Below are 21,755 nucleotides of genomic sequence, written 5' to 3'. Positions count from 1 at the left end.
CCATCATTAGCCGACAGTTGGGATTCTCCAGGAGGAATTCTCGTATTTACCCCCACAACGTCTTAAAATGTCCCTCTCAAAAGGCTTTGGGTTCTTTGTATACATTGCTTCAAAATTTGTACCAATAACAAAATTACATTTTTGTACATCACTTCTCCTTCTTATAAGGAGAAGTGATGTACCAAATTGTAATTTTACCACGCATATCGATTCTAAAGCAGCATATACAACTAATAAAAGCTTGTTTTATGAGGGTAAAATTGTAAAGAAGTCAACATTTTAAGACACTAAAAGGGTATAATAGTAAATTACACTCACATAATTAACACTAATTCCATCTATTAAATAAACAGCTCAATCGTCAATTAACCCTTTTGTTTCCATCCACCCCGGTTATACAACTTCTCATTGAAATGAATCCGTAACCCTTTCTCAATTGAAATTGAATGCCATAGTATCCAGAGCTGGGGTGTTGAAATGGAAACCCCCTCGCACGGATATCCGTGTGCTTCTCCTTCTCCTCGATGGTTCTGGTGGTGGAGGTTGTTCTGGTGCTGGTGGTGGCAGTGGCATGACCGCTTGAAAGTGCGGGTCCTCAGAGGGAGTCCGCTGAGGTGGTGGTGCGTTGTGGTGATGGGGAATGAACTCCCACTTGTAGGTGCTCCACCTTTCGGCCCATAAATCGGGGCCTCGGTATGGCGATCCTGCAAAAGAAGAACCGCTGGATATATCTATGGGATGCGTAGGCATCCCAGAAGGTGGCATGTCTGGATCTGGATCATCGTCCACATCCTTATCCTGATATTCAGGAAAGTGATCTTTGGGCCCCAACGGGTTATGACCCGCTAGTTCATTTATGTAGTCATTGGGGTCAAAATGACCCTGGAAATAAGGAGAAGGTTGATGGAATGAATGGTGGGAATCAGAATGTTGCAAAGGATGGTGCGAATGCACTGACTGAGTTCACAACTTGTACCTACTGTAAAAATATTAGAAATGATTTATAAAATCAATAGGTAAAAAGTTTTGGGTGCTAAGTATGGTTTAAAACCATACTATGCACTCTAATGTCGTAAAAATCGGTAAATGATGATTATTTCAATGTTTAAAGAATTATGATGTTATGACCAGCTTTGAGTGGTCAAAATAAATTATTTATCATACTACATCAATAACAAAAGGTTTTTGTATGATAATCTTATTTAAATCTCCATTTATGCGAAAAAGGGCAAAATCGTCATTTACTAATTTAATACAAAACTTATGCATAAACTCAGGAGAAGTGATGTACTAAAATGTAATTTTACATCGTGTACAAGTTTTGAAACAATATGAACAAAGAAATACAACACGTTTTAAAGGAGTTGAATGGAAAAGGGCTCAACATTTTAAGACACTAGAGGGGTAATAAATGAAGTAGAGTAGCAATTACCAGAGATACCGTCCTATGAGTATTGTAGTTCATGTTGTCACTTTTTCCATTGGTAAGATATTAAAAAGAAAGAAGAGTTAATTGCCAAAATCGCTCCTGAGGTTTGAGCACATTTGCCATTTTCGTCCAAAATGACACTTTTGTACCATTTTGCCCCCCACGTTTGTAACTTTTTGCCATTTTCATCCAAACAACTAACTTAGTTTATTTTTTCTGTTAAGTTGATGCCGTTCTATAGTTTAATCAAGTTTAAATTTAAGTAGTTGCTTGATTTTGAATCAACAAATTTATTGAAATAGTGACTTAAGTGTCATGAGTTGAAATGAGTACTTTTGTTGTTGACTTAATGGGAAATTACGACTTAACAATAGGGGCCATCAAGGTTTTGTTTCCATGTTCCATTAATAATTATTAAAAATACTTAGTATTACTAATACCAGTAGTTCGTATAGTTTAATTACAATATTCTAATCTTAGAAAGTTGTACATTTGATTTACAAGGTTTTCATTTTATAATAAATATGAGTTCTAATACCAACTCCCGTTAAAAAATTGTTAAGTTTGTGTGTAATTATTATAATACCATTATAGTACTCATAGGTTACTAATGGTACAATAAGCTAGGCAATGAAATAACCATAGATCATGTGCGTATAGGTTAGAATACAAAAGTAGCCATTAATCACAGATACAGACCGAGGAACGAAAATGGTAGATCTATTGAGTTTTGGCGAGCTCCACTCTTGGTCTGTAAGACCCTAAAAAGTGCTTTTGTGTCCAAAGTCGAGGGGAATCAACAATACATCGTCTAGGTTTGCTTTCTTCCTATGTCGGCACATATATTAATGTCCTTGCAAAAACATGATTAACAAATACCGGGTTTTCAATACAAGCATTTTCAAATGTTTTAAATATTCATTTGATACTAAACAAAACATATGAATTCACCAACTTTTGTTGACCTTTTAACTTACATATATTTCAGGAAAGTAAGTTCAAGCGTGGACACAAAGATCGTAAAAACAAGAAGGATACCACCTTTTGGAGGATTTGCCCTCTATATGTCGCCTCTTTGCAGAAATATAGTGGCCAAAACCTCACGATAATAATGAAAGTAATTTATTTCTCTTAAATCACTTTAAATCTCTCTTGTATCTCAAATTACACAACTGTATTTCTGTCTAAATGAACAAAAAAAGCATCCGTAACAGAAAACAGTGTATAAACCCTAGAAATCAAAATTAAATCGGTTTTATTATTTATATTCATTTGTTATACGAAACTCAGCATAAATATTCATCAATGATCTCATATTATTTCAATTTAGGTTAAATATGATACACAATCTCAAGTTCAACTTCAAACAACACGATTGAACTCGAATTCATATAACCTAGCAAACAAATATCTAAATGTTGATTAGATTCGTTTACCTTATCAGCATGAGATTGATAAACTGTTTACCTTGTCGTGTCAAGTACGACTAATCGGAACACCACCCCGCTGGTGTTCGTTGTTCGCCATAGAAACGAATCCAAAACAGGATGCGGTACCGGAGCATCTAACTCATTGAATTTGGAATCTGAATCCACACCGGATGCGCTACCCACCGGGCTGTATTGAACTCCACTCAACAAGAGCGCCATTAGGGGGTTTGAGAGAAAGACAGAGAACGAAGGAAGAACGAGCACAAGATTTAATTCAATTTTGAGGGTTTCACGTTAATAATTGTGGACTTTTGGCCTACTTATAATAAAAATTTCATTGATGAATTAGGGTCCGGCAAAGTGCTTGAGGATTTATGGTACTGAAAGCGTAGGGGGATTAATCGGACTCATACTTCAGCTGTATTGAAAACGTAGGGGTTTTGGTTTCTATAAGGGTAGAAAAGGAAAAAAAGTGTAAAATGCAAAACACTTCTATTAGATTATTAGAGGTGTACAAAAATCCGGTTTGGGCCTGATGAACCGGTTTATAGCCCGATTTGGTAGCCAAAAAACGGTTGGCTCGACCCTGATTTGGCAGTTTTGTATAGGTTTAAGATTTTTGTGTTAAGAATCATTTTCAACCCAAACCGGTTTGAGCCTAAAAATAAACCGATAAAAACTGGTTTACATGCTATAACTAGTTGTGAACCCAATCCCAATTGGTTTGGGTGGGTTAGGTTTTCAACCCTAAAATCGATCTTAACATGAACCGGTTTGAGCCCAAGGTAAATAAAATGGGTCAAATTGCCTTTAAATGTATGGGAGTTCTTAATTTTAAAACTCGTCTGCAAGTGTTCATTCATGCATGGGCGGCTTCTATGTGGTGAGTTCTTAGGCTCGAGCCTAGGGCCCAAATATTGCTTACACATAATTCAATGCACACTTTTTCACTTTGAGCATAAAATATTCAATATTATTCTAATCTCACTTTAATGAAAAAAAAGTGGGCCTAACTAATTTTACATAGGTGGTTTAATCGTACTTTAACCAATCCATTTTTTGTACTTGTTCACAAAAATCTTAGATTTGATACAGTCATACAACTTATAACGTTAACATTTGAACAAGGCCTTTGAGTTTATACTTTGCCTTAGGCCCCAAATTGGTTGAGCCACCCTATGTTCATGACGTTGAAGTAAAGGAAAGTGAAGTCAACACCTCACGCATGGTTTGTTCATGGTTTAGTCCTGCTACAGCTATATAGGTGTTCATTTAGTTCAAACATTCACACACATACATACACAAGATATATAGCGATAAAAAATATTGAGTAGTTTATTAGATTAGGGTGGGAGTTGGCTACAAAGTCCATTTTTCTTACAAAGTGTAAAAAGTCATAAAACACACTCAAAACCCACAAATAACAAAGTGAAGATTACTAAAGCACCATATTTGTGGGGTTTGTGTTGTGTTTTGTATGATAAGGCTTTGATTATTGAATTACTAACCTTAGTGTGTTTTATGTTGGTTATCATGTTGTGTTTTATATCCATAGTTCCACGATTATGTGTTTGAAGTTTTTATGTACTGTTAGAGTTTAGATATTGTGTTTTAGTGATCTTCACTCTGTTATTTGTGGGTTTTGAATGTGTTTTATAGCTGAATTTGTGGTGTTTTATGACTTTGTACACTTTGTAGAAAAAATGGACTTTGTAGCCGAACCACACTCATTAGATTATACACATGTGTACATTGCATTTAAACAGAGCAAGGATAATGAATTTAAAATAGGAAAGATATTATGGATAAGGAATTAAAATAGAAAATATGTAACCGATTTCAATTATTAAGATAATGATTTAAATCTAATTTTTTATAAAACTAGTGGAAACCCGCGCGCGTTAAACCGTAAAAAACATTAGCACGCCCGAAACTTTATAGAGAAAACAAAACCTTTACGTGTTTCTTTAAGTTCAATTCGCTTCTTCCTCTACCACATTTCTTCCTTAAAACATAGAAACTGATCAGTGATTTGGTTGGTTAAAAATAAACATTACATCTTCAAAGTTCTATATATAAAAATGCATTTTTATCAGAAATAATATGGCATGGTTTGAACATATATATTGCTTCCAAAAAATTAACAAAATATGTGAAAAATCCTGGTTAAACGGGTTAGCCAAGTTACCACATATGTTAAATATTGTTCAAATGCTTCTAGAGACTCGATCTGCAAGATCTACAGACAACTATGCTCTAGACGCTTATTCCTAGCTCGCCTTCCTAGCAGGTAAGCATCCTAATTGCCTGTCACATACGTTAAAATAAGTCAATACATATAATGTAAAGGTGAGCATACAAGTTTAATAATAGCATATAGAGTTCGAAATAGTTTACGCATAACCAGCACGTACACAGAGGAAAACGAAGCATGTTAATTATCGACATGGACCTATCGATACCAGTGACTGCGGGTTGATGTCCGAGACAATTCGCAATACATGATTACCACCGTAATCCATGCAAGTAATTGTCCTTAACAACCCCCGTGTGAACGGGTGCTGAGTCCAAACTATAGTACTACGTCGTTAAGGCAGGTAGACAGTATTCCACGTGTAAACACAATCAACAGGCATTCATTTAGTCACGTAATACATGCAATTCAGTTAGCGTTCAAACAATTGAGTAGTGTGATCGATTTGTGACTTCGATAAGTAACGTATGTAACACCCAAAAGTGCTAAAAGCAAAAAGGGATCGAGTATACTCACAGCGGTTGATTGATGGATTGAAGGGAGCGCTTAAGAGTAGGGTTAGCCTAAACAGTTCGATAGCATAACGTTGAATACACGTAGAATGGAAACAAGTGTAAGTGGGTCGAACAGCCTGGTCGATCGAACGGCAGGTTCGATCGAGTGGGTTGTTCGTTCAGCTGGACAATCCGTTCGGACAGCCTGCTCGATCGGCCAGTAGGCTCGATCGGTTGGACTGTTCGAGTGGATTGTTTCTTCCTTTGAGTAGGATGTGTTTGTGTATGATGGTTTGAACTTTTGAAGTTTTTGTTGTAGCATTTGAGAACACTGAAGTGTGTACTTACCTTTCAGGTCGATCGATCGAACGGTCTGTTCGATCGGTCGGCTTAACCGATCGGTTAGGAACTTCAGTAGTAGTCCTCAACAGGGTGTCACTCGATCGAGTAGCATATTCGATCGAATAGCCTGTTCGTTCTGATAGCATGTTCGATCGGGTGGCACTCCAATGCGTCGAGAGAGTTGAAATTCGATTAAGTGTTGAAGCATAGCATCTCATGATCCGAAGAGTAATGTTTACCAACCAGTCGTTCGATCGGACATTACTTCGTTCAATACCATACCTCATCAGTATTTCCAATTATAAACAAACCTGCCAATTTTCCAGTTTTACGCAACACAAACAAACAAACTAAATAAACATAATGCTTTACATACTAAAATCGGAAATTAAACTTATCCGTACAATAACATCCTAAAATATCCGAAAACTACAAATATATAATACTAATTACTCATAATATAACAACAAATGAACCGAGTTCTCAATTTAATCTCAGCTTAAAAATAAACAATATAACTTCCCAAAAATTCACTAATTCTAAACCAACTTTCAAATCCCAAAGTCAAACTATCTTAGCCCACTTATCAAATCGGTTTCACACACTAGAAGCCCAAATCTTTAACTTGCACAACAATATGTGGCCCAAACCAAAATCTAATATTTGTATTGGCCTCAACAAATTTTAACAAACTCAGACTAAAACTCACTAAAATGAACTTGCGACAAACTTGATCCAAATGAATTGTTATTGGCCCACTACACTTGTATTATAAGCCAAAATAAAACTGATTTTAAATAGTATTCAGCCCAAACAAATAATTCTTATTTGTCTTTATTCACTAAACGTTTTGATGATACAACAGTTTTAATTTTTATTTGTCTGTATCGAAAATCTCAATTCATTTTTTTTAAATTTGTTCACAACCCAATGCGAAACCGTACTATATTCTGTCAACTATCGATTTTTGTCATAATATAACAAGCACCCTTAGGATGTATGAAACTAAGCAACAGTGGGCACAAAAAGAGAAGCAGCAATGTGAAAAACATACAAACCTTATTTTGAAGGAGGAGAAGAGATGGTGACGGTGGAGATTAGGTGGTGGCCGTGGAGACGAGGTGGCGCCGGCGGAGATAGTATCTAGCATACACTAACCGATTAACAACATATATAACAAATTAAACAAGAAATTCAACATAAAAGTAACAACACTAACCGATTTGAAGAAGAAATTGGTAAAAATGAAGAGATGAAGCCGATTTGGAGAAGAACACTGAGAGAGATGAAAGGTTTTGGGAAAGTGGAAGGAGGGAAGTGGAAGAAATGGCGCTAATTTGAACTTTATTCGTCGGACCAATAGGGGCGACAACATGTCGCCACTATTGGTTACAAGTGTCGCCGCTTTTAACCTGGATAATCCCCGGCCGTTGGATGATGATAAGAAACGTGTGGCTAGGGTTTAACGTGGGACACCAGGTGCGGATAAGGCCAATAGCGGTGACATACTGGCTGTCGCCGCTAATTGTGTCGCCTCTATTGATCCTTTTTCTTGTAGTGCATGAGCTGTGTAGAATAAATTATGAAATGTGTATAATAGCTTTTGATGTGTTTAGACAAAAAAAATTAGCTTGGAGGATAATAGTCTTTATTACTACTTAATTAGTCAAAAACAATAATAAATGAGATCACAGAAAACTATTTAATGTTTTAAAATTTTACCTTTTTTTTCTTCTCTATTGAACCTCTCCTATACTTAGGCCATGTGTAGTAGTAATGGCGGAAAAAAATGAAATATGGGGGTTATAGGTGGGTTATATAATATGTGTGTGTAGCGGGGGATTATGTAGATATAGTTATATTTGTATGTATATAAATTTGTGTGTGAGAGGCAAATGTATTCACCCAGTTATAATTTTCGCGAGGCAACCGGGTTCGAGTGGTATAGTGCCCCTCGGGGCAGTGTGGGAAGAATTTATAACCCCTCCATAAGATGCTATGGAGGGGTTAGGCATGATACAACCTTTTACTACGGAAGAATTTATAACAAAGAAAACTGATAATAACGTTAGATTTGTTAAATTATTATAATCATGTGATTTCGAAATATGTTGAGGTTAAATTGCATCTTTTACAAATAAATAACTTTTTACTCCTGCTTTAAATATAATTATTATACTCATCGGAAGATTTCAATGTATGATCGGCTACTAAAATTACCATTTTTAATGCTTTCTAGTAAGAAGTAGTTATATTAAAAAAAATAATAATAAGTAGTTATGTTTCCTTGATATACTAGTGGGTTGGCCCGCACGATGCTGCGGTGTCACCAACCGGTTTTGAGACGAATCAGTTGGATAATCATTAGATGAACAAGGAACACATACGAATTGTTGATGAGTTCTGCATTAAATCGTCTATTGTCAAATCATAATTTTTTTAAAGTTCACTTTGTTGTATAAAAATAATAGAAGAACCATATTATTTGTAAATTTACCACGTCTCAATTAACATCATCAGCTTCTTCCCTTGCTTGTGGAGTAAGCACAACTTTCCTTTAATGTTTTCCCAGTTCTTTTATACTTCCTGACAATTCTATCAAGTTCCCAAAGAGTTTCTATTTAGTGACAGTATGTACTCCTGAATCAAAACTTGTTAAGGTTAACATAAAAGCTGAAAAACATTTTTGTAATTATAAGCACATTAGTATCAACAACATATATACCAGTGCTCTCAAACCATACTGATATTAAATATCTACACTTCGAATCCGATTATTTTGGATTTAACTAATCAAATCAAAATCACATTTATCTTAACACTCAAAACAGAATATCGACAACTTTGCCGCGATAGTCAGATTAGACACAATATCAAACACCAATGTCAAGCCTCAAATTGACTTACCTTGAAACCGTCCGTCGAACCCTATATCCCCAAAATCATCATGCTCCTTTAGTCCCAAAGTCACATGATTTGATATAGGCTGAAAGCAAAATAAACCGATTGTAACTACTTGTTTATTGCAAAAAGAAAGAAACGAAGATTATCCGGCACACCAAATATCTATCTTCAGTATATAAACAAGTATGTTATGTCATTTGTGCAAAGGGTTGTGGACTAACCCCACATCAAAAAAAAAATCTTTTCCAGGTATACCTTCATTTCTTCATCTAGAAATCAATCAAATTAAGTTCAAACCATCGAATTAAAAGCTAGATTCCACAAATAATTAAAATATCAAATAAACGTTTGTCTGCTCCATTACAGCATTTGGTGGCTTACTCCGAATAATTAAAACATCAAATAAACCAGAAAGCTCACTTGGGTTTTTGCTTAAAGATTAAGTCTTTACATTCTCACACTTAGTGTGTTGTCCATTCATTTAAAAAAATATAACAGCAGCATATACATATGATTTGGGTTTGCAATCATCATATCTTGCAATAACCCAAAGTGTGTCGTAAAAAGTTAAAATAGGAAAAAGGCAATGGAATGTGACCTTCAATAAAATATAAGTGTACTCTTCAACAAACTATCATATGATGTCATAATTATAACTATAATATAATTAGTGGAGACCTCAATTTGTCGACTATTGACAAGTATCCACTGCTCCTTGATTATAAAAGAGACTAAAAACACAAGAAAAAACATATCCAATTTAATTCTAAAAAATCAAGGAGATACTACACCTGTTTCTTGACTTGCTTTACAGATTTTTCATTCTTGTCATAAAAAGGTAAACATGAACCGAAAACACACACCTCATAACGAATCAAAATCCCTACAGCATAACCATTTGCTTTTGGTGGCTTCTACTCAGTCGACAACACCTGAAGACATTTAAAACATGATATTACAAACAAAACTATAAAAGATGCAAAAAAGAATCCACCAAACAAAAACAAACCTGCTTCTGCATTGCTTTGTCAATATCAACCCCAGTATCAAAATTCTCTGACTCTGCAAGAACAAACGTATCAATCTCCATCTCAGCAATCTCTGGTTTCACTCTAACCTACAAAATGTTTTTATTATATTATATTTTATTTTTATTTTTTATTAACATGTGTCTTCATATTATTTCCCAATATGAAGACATATGAGCGAGACATAAACACAAACACCTGGTGTGCAGAATACAAACCTGTGAAAGTTGATAGAAGAGAGCCCCGCGTGGGCAATGCCATCAAATTTCATGTGAAACAAAATCAACTATTTAGAATTGAGTTTGCAACAATCACTAACATTTATATTTCAGAAATTTAATGTGAACTGGTGATACATTGGAGTGTTTTTTTCAAATTTTTTTGGGTAACTAAACAATATACTCAGCATCCTGTAACAAAGAAATACAACAAATTTACAGAAACAATACATAGTGAAGGTTAGGGCAATCGATAGTGACAACCGAATTTCATCGATTTGGAGATGTACCTGGAGATGTTTGTAACTGATGGGCGATTGAGAGGAAAACCATATGATTGCAATTTCAGCACAATTTCTGTTGAATATGAAGCGACCATGTTCTAAGCATCCAGGTTAGATTAATTTGAACTTACACACAACGATTAGCAAAATTTAAAACATCAAAATCCTTAAAACCAGAGCAGAGCAATATTGAAGAGGTTTTACAATATACCTTGTTTCAATTGGGGATTGCTCTTGTATGCTCTTGAGGATTTTGGTGTAACTGCAACCGATGCGATAATGGGTGTGTTGGACATTCAAAGGTATGGGCCTTAAAGCATTCATTCACGGCCGATCAGTTCTGCTCCCCCATCATTAGCCGACAGTTGGGATTCTCCAGGAGGAATTCTCGTATTTACCCCCACAGCGTCTTAAAATGTCCCTCTCAAAAGGCTTTGGGTTCTTGATAGATGGCTCAAATTATCGACACATTCTTGGTCTTTATTTGCATACTTTAGGGTTTATGTATAGTACACAAATTTTAGTGTTTGACACAAATTAAGCACAAAATCTTAGGAATATATACGCCACGTACAAAGCTGTATGTGACGTACATAATCCATCAGAATTTAGATTTGTGAATTTGATGTTTTGGTGTTATAAACTCTCCTCCAGTTCGAACATTAAATTGTTAAAATATTATACCATTAAAACATTTTGAAAAAAACTTCGGTACTGTTCGAATATATTATAACGTTTCAGTACTATATCGTTTAAATTAAAATATTATATCAAGTCTCTTCCGGTTCAAACATTAAATCGTTTAAAATATTGTACCGTTAGTTATTTTGAAAGACTCGGGTACGGTTAAAATATATTATACAGTTTCAATACTATATCGTTTCAAATTAAACTATTACACCAAGTCTCATCCGGTTCGAACATTAAATCGTTTAAAATATTATACCGTTAATTATTTTGAAAGACTCGGTACTGTTCGAATATATTATACTGTTTCAATACTATATCGTTTAAAATATTACACCATTAACGGAGTTTGATAAACTCCGGTGCGCTTCGAATATTATACCGTTCAAATTATTACACCGTTAATTATTTTGAAAGACTTGGGTACAGTTCAGACATATTATACCGTTTCAATACTATATCGTTTAAAATATTACAACATTAACGGAGTTTGATAAAATCGGTTCGAATATTATAACGTTTCAATACTATATCGTTTAAAATATTATACCGTTTTTTTACTCTCATCTGGTTCGAACATTATGTCGTTTAAATATTATATCATTCAAAATATTATATCGTTTCAACACTATACCGTTATCAATATTGTACCATTTTAATATTTTGATATATACAACATAAGTTTGATATATACAACATAATTTTGTACATACATAATAAAAGATAAAATATAATAGAATACAATATACAAAAACAAGAACAACAGGCTCATTTATGGTTGCGGATCCTGCTGCTATGTCGTCCTGGAGGCGGACGGTACGGTCGGGGAGGTAACCACTCACGTTGTCATCACTCCTACGCCTCATCAACCAACCACTGCAACGCATAAGACTTCGTGCCGACCATATCAGTAAGGATGTAACATCGTGCCGTAACTGCTGATACAACGCTGCTCCTAGGGGAGGATTTGGTTTGGTTTTGAACACTCTTAGGTAATTCAATCAAATTCCAAACGTTATTCGAACACATAAAATCAGTATTACTAGAAAACGGTTTTATTCCATTTAGAAGATTGATTGATGCTAATGGCTTAATTAGAAGAGGTAGGATCAATAAACTTTCCATTATCCATTTCAACTTTAGTCAGGGAGGATATGTAATCATCAAAGTTAGTAGGCTTTTAAACCTAGATGACCTCCTGAGTTGATTATTAGGTTTATTAGAAGTTTTTAGTTTTATAGATTAGCTCTTGGTTAGGTTGCTATCATTTTCAAGATTCTAAGTGTGTAAAAGTTGGTTCAGTGGTGTACAAGAGGTGTAACCGAAGTTAAATTCAGAGGGAAATTTAATGACTCTCTTCCCCTCATCTCTTGTATTCCTTCCATGTCATGATAAAGACTTTTACTGCTCCCACTGACCTTAGAAATCTTTATGAACACAGTATGCTTGGGGTCAATATTTAAAGACCAATACAAAATCTCAAAAACTTATGAGATTTTGACTTGTTATGAAATCTCGAAAAGTCTGATGAAATGTCAAGTTTTATTGAAATTTCGAGTTAGTGATGATCTCGAATTACCTGAGATCTCGAAATCTTTTGAATAAATCTCAAAAAATAATTAGTATCTCTTAGGATTTTGTGATAAGATTTTGGATGATTTTGAAAAGTTATAGATTATTTAGTTTCCTAAATTTGTGCTTAGATAATTATTATCCTTTGATTTCGAAATCTTTTACTAATATACTATATCACATATTTCAAAAATCTTATGGATAAAAACAATCAAACTTAGGAAAGACATAATCTTTTAAATCGATTAATATTAGAAATTCTTCGAATTTTATAATGAAAACGAACAACATCATCGAATAATTTTATAAACTTTCATCTGAAATTGAAACCTTAAACCAATTTTGTGTGTAGATTTCGAGTAGTAACATTAGTTCGGAATTTTGATAAAGTTTAACCCGATTAGCAATCGTTCTTTTCCAGATTTTATGGCAGAAAAACGAGAACAATAAGTTTAAAATTTGTTTTTCATCAAACAATTAGTTTTCCAGTTTTAATTCCAGATTTAGGGAAAAATAATAGAACTGATTTGAGCAACATACGCTCTGATACCACATGTTGATCAATTTTGTTAATATGTAATGGAAAACATGTAAATATGGTACATGTTACAACATTCAAGTCAACATAGAATCCAGAAAAGAAGCAATCATGGAGTTCGACATGTCAGTTAGCTTGATCTGGTTCCCGTTTAGAGTGTATATGAGTGATGGTGGTTCTGAGTTGGGTGAAGAACTTGTGATTATGGAAAGAGAGAGGATGTCAAGATTATTTGTGAAGTTAGACCACCCGTAGTGGGGCGTGATTTTTAAAAAAAATTGAAAAAAAAAAACGCCGCAAAACGCCCCTCCCCCCATTACGGCAGGCGTCTTTGGGCGTTATATTTGAAAAAAAAGAGGTTGGGCGTTTTAATAAAAACGCTATGCACATGTTTGTTGAACCAATCAATGGTGAGCATTTGTATGACAACTTTGACTAGCCAATCACCATCCATCCATGTGTTTGCTTTTTTTTTTTTTTTTTTAATGATTGGAAGGGGCTTTATTAGGTATTATTCCCACTACACCACTTTTGCAATAACGCCCCATGCTGACTGAGATGACACGTGTCAGATAATGCCCTATGGTGGGGGCATTATATTTCTTCACCACTACACATGGTCTTATGATAAGAGTCTAACCTAAAACTCTCTCTAGCCATCTCATTAAATACACCTAAGGGAAACATTTATTAGTTAATAAGGGTAATACGGTTCATCAGTAATTACCAACTTATATTATAATAAGGTATTATTATTCTTATTATTATTTTGATCCTAAATGATAACCATCGCTACATGATTCAATACATAATTTATATATTTAATTTTACAACTCGATGTCAGAATTTGCGGCCAACTTGGGTCGTTCACATAACATAGGAAGTAACAAGCATTTAAAAGGCTTGCTAATTGCATAAACTTTGTAGAAATCCTTTTAGAAAATGTTTTTTTTTTCTTCGAAACAAGAATGAAATCCACATTTATCACCTTTAAATTCATCAAAAGAAATTTAGGATTCATTTGAATAAAATGATAATTTGGACGGCGATAACTAAGACATCTTAGGCAGGTCCTTATTTGCCTTTTGACCCCATATGCTATTGGGTAGAACCACCTTTGATCATGATAGGCAGGTCCTTATTTGCCATTTGATTATATATATACTACAAATTTATAAGCCCGACTCAAATGCACAAGCCGGCATAACCTTTTTGTTTTAATAAGACTTGCCTAATCGTAAAGAAAGCAGTCATAAGACTACAACTAGAGATTTTTATAAGGTTCAGTCCAATCAAAGAAAATATTCTTAACTAGATCAATATAGTTGAGTTAACGAATCATCTAATCACCTCGTCTGTTTAGGATTGATCTAGTGAGTTGGTCGTTTAAAACTATATTATTTAGTTTGGTTACCTGTTTGAACGACGTCATTGCAAATGAACCAATAAAATTACTATTAGCTTGGTTTTATAACTAGCCTAAAACGTTAGTTTACATTGTTTATGTTTTTTAACGGTTTATATTGTTTATGTGTAAATGGGTTTGTTTGGGCCCATTCTATCAAGTTGGAGTCTGAGATAAATTGGTTTGAATGACTTAACATGGCCCACTTAACTAATTGGGTTGCATAATTATTTATATCGTGTTTGCATCTTGGGCTTGTATTTTGACGATATAAATCGCTCAAATTAAAAGGTACACATCTTGAACATATCACTTATTGGTGTTTTATTAATTGTAAAAGTTTTATTAAATGTAAAACAAAACACTTTTTGCTTTACAATTAATATAAAATGCATATTATGTTTTAAAGGAAAATCAATATTTATGGTAAATAAACAATAAGTGTTATAAATATGTTTTAAAGGAACATCAATACTTATGGTAAATAAACAATAAGTTGTTATAAACATGTGGTATCACAAATATAGGGGGTGTTGAAATTCAGGTCTAAGCCAACCACACTAATGCCCTGAACCGAAACTGGTTTGAACTCGGCTAAATCATATTTCTACTGTCTGGTTTGTGATTATCATTTTTCCAATAAAAACTGATTTCCAGTAAGTTCAAGCACACAATCGGTAAACCCTGACTACACCCGGGATTGGTAAAGTTTATTTGTGAATCATACATTGCATAATATGTAGGGACCCTATATACTAAGAATTCTTAGGTCATATTGTGGTTAAGTACTAAAATCGTTAGCTTGATAGACTGAGCGTAATCTTATTATCTAGATTTGGGTTAACCCGAATTACATATAGTCAGTTTCTAAGCTACATTTAAGCCATCAATATTGGACGGCCTAGACCTATTAGGATGATTCGGGTAGCTTCAAACCAAAGAAAAAGAATATAAAATACACGTTGAAATTCCATAAAACTAAACGACACTAACGATTTTCAAATAGTTTGCTAAGTGGGACAACGATATTTATTCTGTTGGTTGGATGAGGATTGAGGATGCAAGAAGTTGACCTAATCTATCCAAAATCAGTTGACTCCATTTTCAACTACCTTCTTTTTAATATTTTAATATTTTTTTGTAACACAAGGAAGCAAAAATGAAATATTTTAATAATTTTTGTAACACAAGGAAGCAAAAATGAAATTTTCTTCTTCTTATGTATAATGGAAATTGGTAGGTGTTTCGATAATCTGATATTATTTTTAAATTTCATTATGAATAAAAAGTTAAGTGCGGATATAGTGTGCGAATGGAATATCAGCAATCCAATAAGTAAAACTGTAACAAAACAATGATTAGAATAAATTCTTTATTAAGGGTTATTGGATTTTAATAATATAAAATTTCATTCATTGACCACTAATAATCTCAATTTTAAAAATTCCCTGTAATAATCTTAACTTGTAAGATTTTGGCCCCCAATGATCCTTTGCTAACTGGGTTATAACCAAGTTAGTTTTTTGCTGAAGTGGCTGATGACGTGAACACAACTTTGTTATTTGTTGACTTGGTTGCTTATGTGGCACCATCACCACCTCCACTTCCTCCTCCTCCACTGCCACCACCATCTCTTCCAGCCACCACCATCATCTACCACCATCACCTCCGACCACCTCCACTTCTTCCACCACCACTGCCATCTCCACCAACACCGCCGTCATCTCCACCCACCACCACTGGCATTTCCGCCACCACCTACCATCGCCATCTCAGATTCATCCCCACCTTCGTCACCGGACCGACAACCACCCCCGTATCGACGGTTCTCAAACTTGACCTAACCATCACCGATGAAGGATCCAGAACCGTGGGAATAGGGTTAATTCTATTGTTGTTGTTGGAGCAGAGGTCGATATGGTGGAGCGGATGTTGATGTGGTGGAGCGGAAATAAGGCTAATTCCATTGTTGTTGTTGCAGAGGTTCTGATTTCATTGGAGATTAAAGGATTGTGGGAATGGATGGTAGGTGGTGGTCGGAGGGGATTGAAGATGGTGGTTGTGCGGTGGGAGCTGGGTGGTCGGAGGGGGTTGAAGATGGTGGTTGTGCGGTGGGAGTTGGGCGGTTGTGGTGGTAGTGAGGTAGTGGAGTGGTGGTGGTGAAGATGGTGAGTGTCTGTGTATGTATATATAAAATTAAAAAATATATATTTTTTCATATCAATATCCACATAATAAACCAACTTATTTTTTTACACATCAGCGTCCACGTCATAAAAAACTAGCCCAGTTAGCAAAGGATCATTGGGGGCCAAAATCTTACAAGTTGGGATTATTACAGGGAATTTTTGAAGTTGAGATTATTAGTGGCCAACGGGTGAAACTTCGGATTATTAAAATACAATAACCCTTTTATTAAAGATAAAATTTACTGTATATATTGTTTTTTTTTCCAATGTCATTTTATGAAAGACAAAATTTAATATATATATATATATACATATATATATATATATATATATATATATATATATATATATATATATATATATATAGGGTTAGGATATAATAGGGAGTTTATTTGGCTAAGAAGGCTAGAAAGTAATCTTGACCATCCATTTAGTTAATCAAGTGCTAAGATTAAATAAAGTAAATTGAAAGCAAGAAAAGAGGTGCGTGAGTTTGTTTAGGGGCATTCTAGTCAAATCAAGACAATAGTTTCTCTCTCCTCCAATCCCCCCCCCCCCGTTTTTTAAACGTTAATAACTCTTTCATACGACATTATTTTTTTTATAAAAATTGCACCAAAAAGACGAGCGTTTTTTTATCTTTAAAACGAGTATAATATTGCTATATTTTTGAATTTTTTTTTTGAAAACCCAGTTGCGTAAAACGCAATGGAAAAAAAAAACCCTAAAAAATGACATTTTTCTAAAATGCAATGCACCAAAAACACAAAGAAATGTCTTATTTGTAAAACGCAATGGCCAGAAAACACAAAGAAATGTCTTATTTCTAAAACGCAATAGCCTAAAAACACAAAAGAAAGTATACTTTCTAAAACGCAATGGACTGAAAACACATAAAAATGTGTTTTACCTAAAACGCAATGCACCAAAAACAAATGTCTTATTCCTAAGACGCAAAGGCCACAAAACACTTAAAATGTCTGTTTCCTAAAACGCAATGGACTGAAAACACATAAAAAAGTGTTTTACCTAAAACGCAATGCACCAAAAAACACAAAGAAATGTCTTATTCCTAAAACGCAATGGTCATAAAACACTTAAAATGTCTGTTTCCTAAAACGCAATGGACTGAAAACACATAAAAAGTGTTTTACCTAAAACGCAATGCACAAAAAAAAACAAAGAAATGTCTTATTTATAAAACGCAATGGCCAGAAAACACTAAAAATGTCTCATTCTAAAACGCAATTGCCTAAAAAAACAAAAGAAAGTGTTCTCTGTAAAACGCAATGAACTGAAAACACCTAAAAATGTGTTTTATCTAAAACGCAATGACTAAAAACACTTCAAAAATGTGTTTTTCTAAAACGCAATCACCAAAGAAAGTGTTCTCTCTAAAACGCATTGAACCTGGACAATAATTTTGTCTGTGCTGTGAATTGTCTGAACCAATGCAGTTTACGAATGCAGTTTTCCAGAGCCAATTTACAGAAAATTAAATTTTCTGATGCATTTTTATTAAAGCAATTTAATCGAAAAAAATTTTCCAAGCTGGGACCCTGCTACCAGGGGCGCTACCCCCGGACCCCCGCCAAGATCGTAAAACGCAATGACTAAATCAAAACCCAGATAATAAAAATGAAATTAAGGAATTTCTTACATGGATCGAAGTCGGTTTCTTCAACGATTGACGAAATTTGAATGATTGAAACACTTATCAGAGATCGAATCGAACGGATCGAGTGATTATCTTCAAAATCATCGGAAAAAACAAGATTTTGTATGAAATTAAACCGGATTTTCTTCAAAAAAGCTGAAGAACACGTTGATCGGGTGTTTGAATCATTGATTGGTGACGAAAATCGCACTATAATGTAGTGATTATTGAGATAGAAAGTGAAGAAATGGTTGAAGATGATGGGTTTTGAAAATTGTGAGTTTTGATGTTACTGGGATGAAAAAGGAAGAAGAAAAGGATAAGATTGACTAAAATACCCTTCCTTTTTATTTTAAATTTTGCCACATGTTCTAATTCTATTACTTCCTATCATTCCTATCAAAAATAATCTTTCTATTTGATCCCCACCCTATATGGGTGTATATATATATATAGGGGAAGGTTCATTTTAGAAGGAAATTTAATTGAGAAGAAAAAGAACAAAGGGTATAATTGTAAAACATTAAATAGTTTTTCATTTATCTCATTTATTATCATATTTGACTAATTAATTAGTCATAAAAACTATCAACCTTCACACTAATGTCACTACACATATCAAAAGTTACCCTACACTTTTCGAAATTTACCATACACATGTTGAAATTTATCCTACACAACCCGTAATTTATCATATTATACATTGTAATTTATCCTACACTCTAAATTATTTTATTTTATTTTTTTGAAAAAATATATATTTTGAAGATAAGTTTCAACTTTTAATATAGTTAGCTATTAAAGAGGAATACTACTAATTAATGATCTTTGTAGGTTTACCATATTACCCTTATAGTAACATTAAATACTTATATTAAATGAAGTAAAATGAAGCATTTTTATTGGTTGAAATTTCTTCTTTTTTCTTATTACATAAAGTTTCTTCTCATTTGAACTCTCCACTATATATATATATATATATATATATATATATATATATATATATATATATATATAGGTAAAGAGTATGGTACAAATATGGTTATCCTACATTATGTACGCTATATTATGAGCCGTACACGTGTCCTGATTCAGTTCGGTTTAAGAAGGTTAAATCAGACAATTAACCTAACCATCAGAGGGCAAATTCGTCTCTTCATTCATTCAGCGAGAAGTTCGTTACACTAATATCCCTGTAATTATTATTCAAATCAGTTTCAAATTTTTCATAATTCACAATTTGCAGTTTTCGTTCGTACGTGATAGGGTTTCATTCAATTTGTCTATTTCGATGGATCCACAGAGTAGCACTGGACGAACAGAAGATGATTTTGAAGAAAATCGACCGATCGGTGATCATGCTCAATTATCTGCTTATCAGAGAGTTTCGATTGAGGATGTTTTAAATCCGCAACCTGCAAATCCAATTCCAATTCCAGTTTCAAGTTCAAGTGCCGTAAACGAGTTTTCTATTGGTAATTATGTTAATTCAGATATCTAAATTGTTCGTATAATTGTTTTTTGTTTAATCGTAGCATTGTTGTAGCTGTTTTTGTAGTTTGAATATTTTGATTACACTTTTATATTTTTTGTTTTTACTCTTTTACAAATTCGCATGTTATTACTCTTTACAATTCGCATTTGGTTTTGTTTTTTTGTAATTTCGCATTTGACTATGTAATAAATCGCATATGTAATTCAGATTAATCAATATCATCATTTCGCATGTCTTGATCAGACGATTTGCATGTGGTTTATATGACGTTTTATGTTTTTTATTTTGATTCATGTAGATGAAAGGGTTTACACTCCGGAGGTTCAGGCATCAGCTACACCTGTTGTTGGAATGCAATTTATCTCCATTGAACAAGCATATGCGTTTTATCAATCATATGCTAAGTTAGCTGGTTTTTCTATTCGGAAAGGTGGCGAAGTATACAGTGGTGGTATAATCAAAACTAAGTATTTTGTTTGTTCTAAAGATGGACATAAGCCTGTGTGTATTGATGATAATTCGAAGTCAAAAAAGCAATTCAAAACAAGGAACAGGGGGACTATTAGGACCGGATGCAAAGCTCAACTTATGATTTGCACTGTGGATGGTAGATTATATACTGTCAAGAGATTTGTTGATGGTCATAACCATAAGTTTGTTTGTCAAAATGACATTCACATGCTCCCAGCTTACAGACAATTGTCAGATGTCCAGGAGGAGATGGTATGGGAACTAGGCACTTTAAACCTTGGTCCTGTCAAAGCTTTCCATATAATGAGGAAACGTTATGGTGGTTTCGAGAACGTTGGTGCCACGGTTGATGATTGCAAAAATTTTAGGAAGCGAATAAACAGCTATATAGGAGAGTATGACGCTGACATGGTTATAAATAGGATGACTGACAAAAAAAAAATATTTAGCTGATTATTCGTTTGAATACTCTGTTGATGATGGCAAGCGGTTAACTGGTTTGTTCTGGGCTGATGGTTTATGCAAGCTTAACTATATGGAATTTAGCGATGTGATATCGTTCGATGCAACCTTCAAGACAAACAGGTAACTGTTTCAAAGACAAACATGTTTTGTTACTGATTTTTCGCATGTTTGTTTGCTCATGAGTGTTCAATATCGCATGTGTAGACAACAGAGTGGTGTTGAATATATTGCATGCCTTTTCCCCCCTGGTTTCGCATTTGATTTTTTATTAATTCGCATATAATAAACGTGATTTCGCATTTGTTGTTCAGGTACAAGATGGTGTTTGTTCCGTTCACAGGCATTGACAACCACTGTCGGAATGTAACACTCTCAGCTGGGTTGTTGGCATCAGACAGTATTGAATCATATAAATGGCTTCTAAATTCATTTTTAAAGTCATTTGGTCGGCAGTCTAATGTTGTAGTGACGGATCAAGACCCTGCTATGAAACAGACTATTGAGGAGGTTTTCCCTATTAGTAGACACAGATTGTGTATGTGGCACATAATGAAAAAAGTGGCAGATAAGGTACAACATGCAATATTTTTTGTGTTTTTGTTTGTGTTATTTTTTATTATTATAGTTTTTTGTAATAGACTGATATAAAATGCATTTATTGTTAAAGGTGGGGCACGAGTTGTGCAATAATGATGAGTTTAAAAGGAGGATGTGCGATATTGTTTGGAGTGATTCGATTGAGCCCGAAGAATTTGAGAGACAGTGGAAGTTGGTGATGATTGAGTTTGGTCTTACTGAAAACAAATGGATTGATGATATGTTTGGGATGAGATCCATGTGGATTCCGGCTTTTTACCGGCAGGAGCCAATGTCAGGTCTTATGAGAACAACTT

This window comes from Helianthus annuus, chromosome 5 (genome assembly GCF_002127325.2).
Source record: "Helianthus annuus cultivar XRQ/B chromosome 5, HanXRQr2.0-SUNRISE, whole genome shotgun sequence".
In the NCBI taxonomy this organism is placed as follows: domain Eukaryota; kingdom Viridiplantae; phylum Streptophyta; class Magnoliopsida; order Asterales; family Asteraceae; genus Helianthus; species Helianthus annuus.
Note: the sequence above shows the minus strand (reverse complement) of the source record.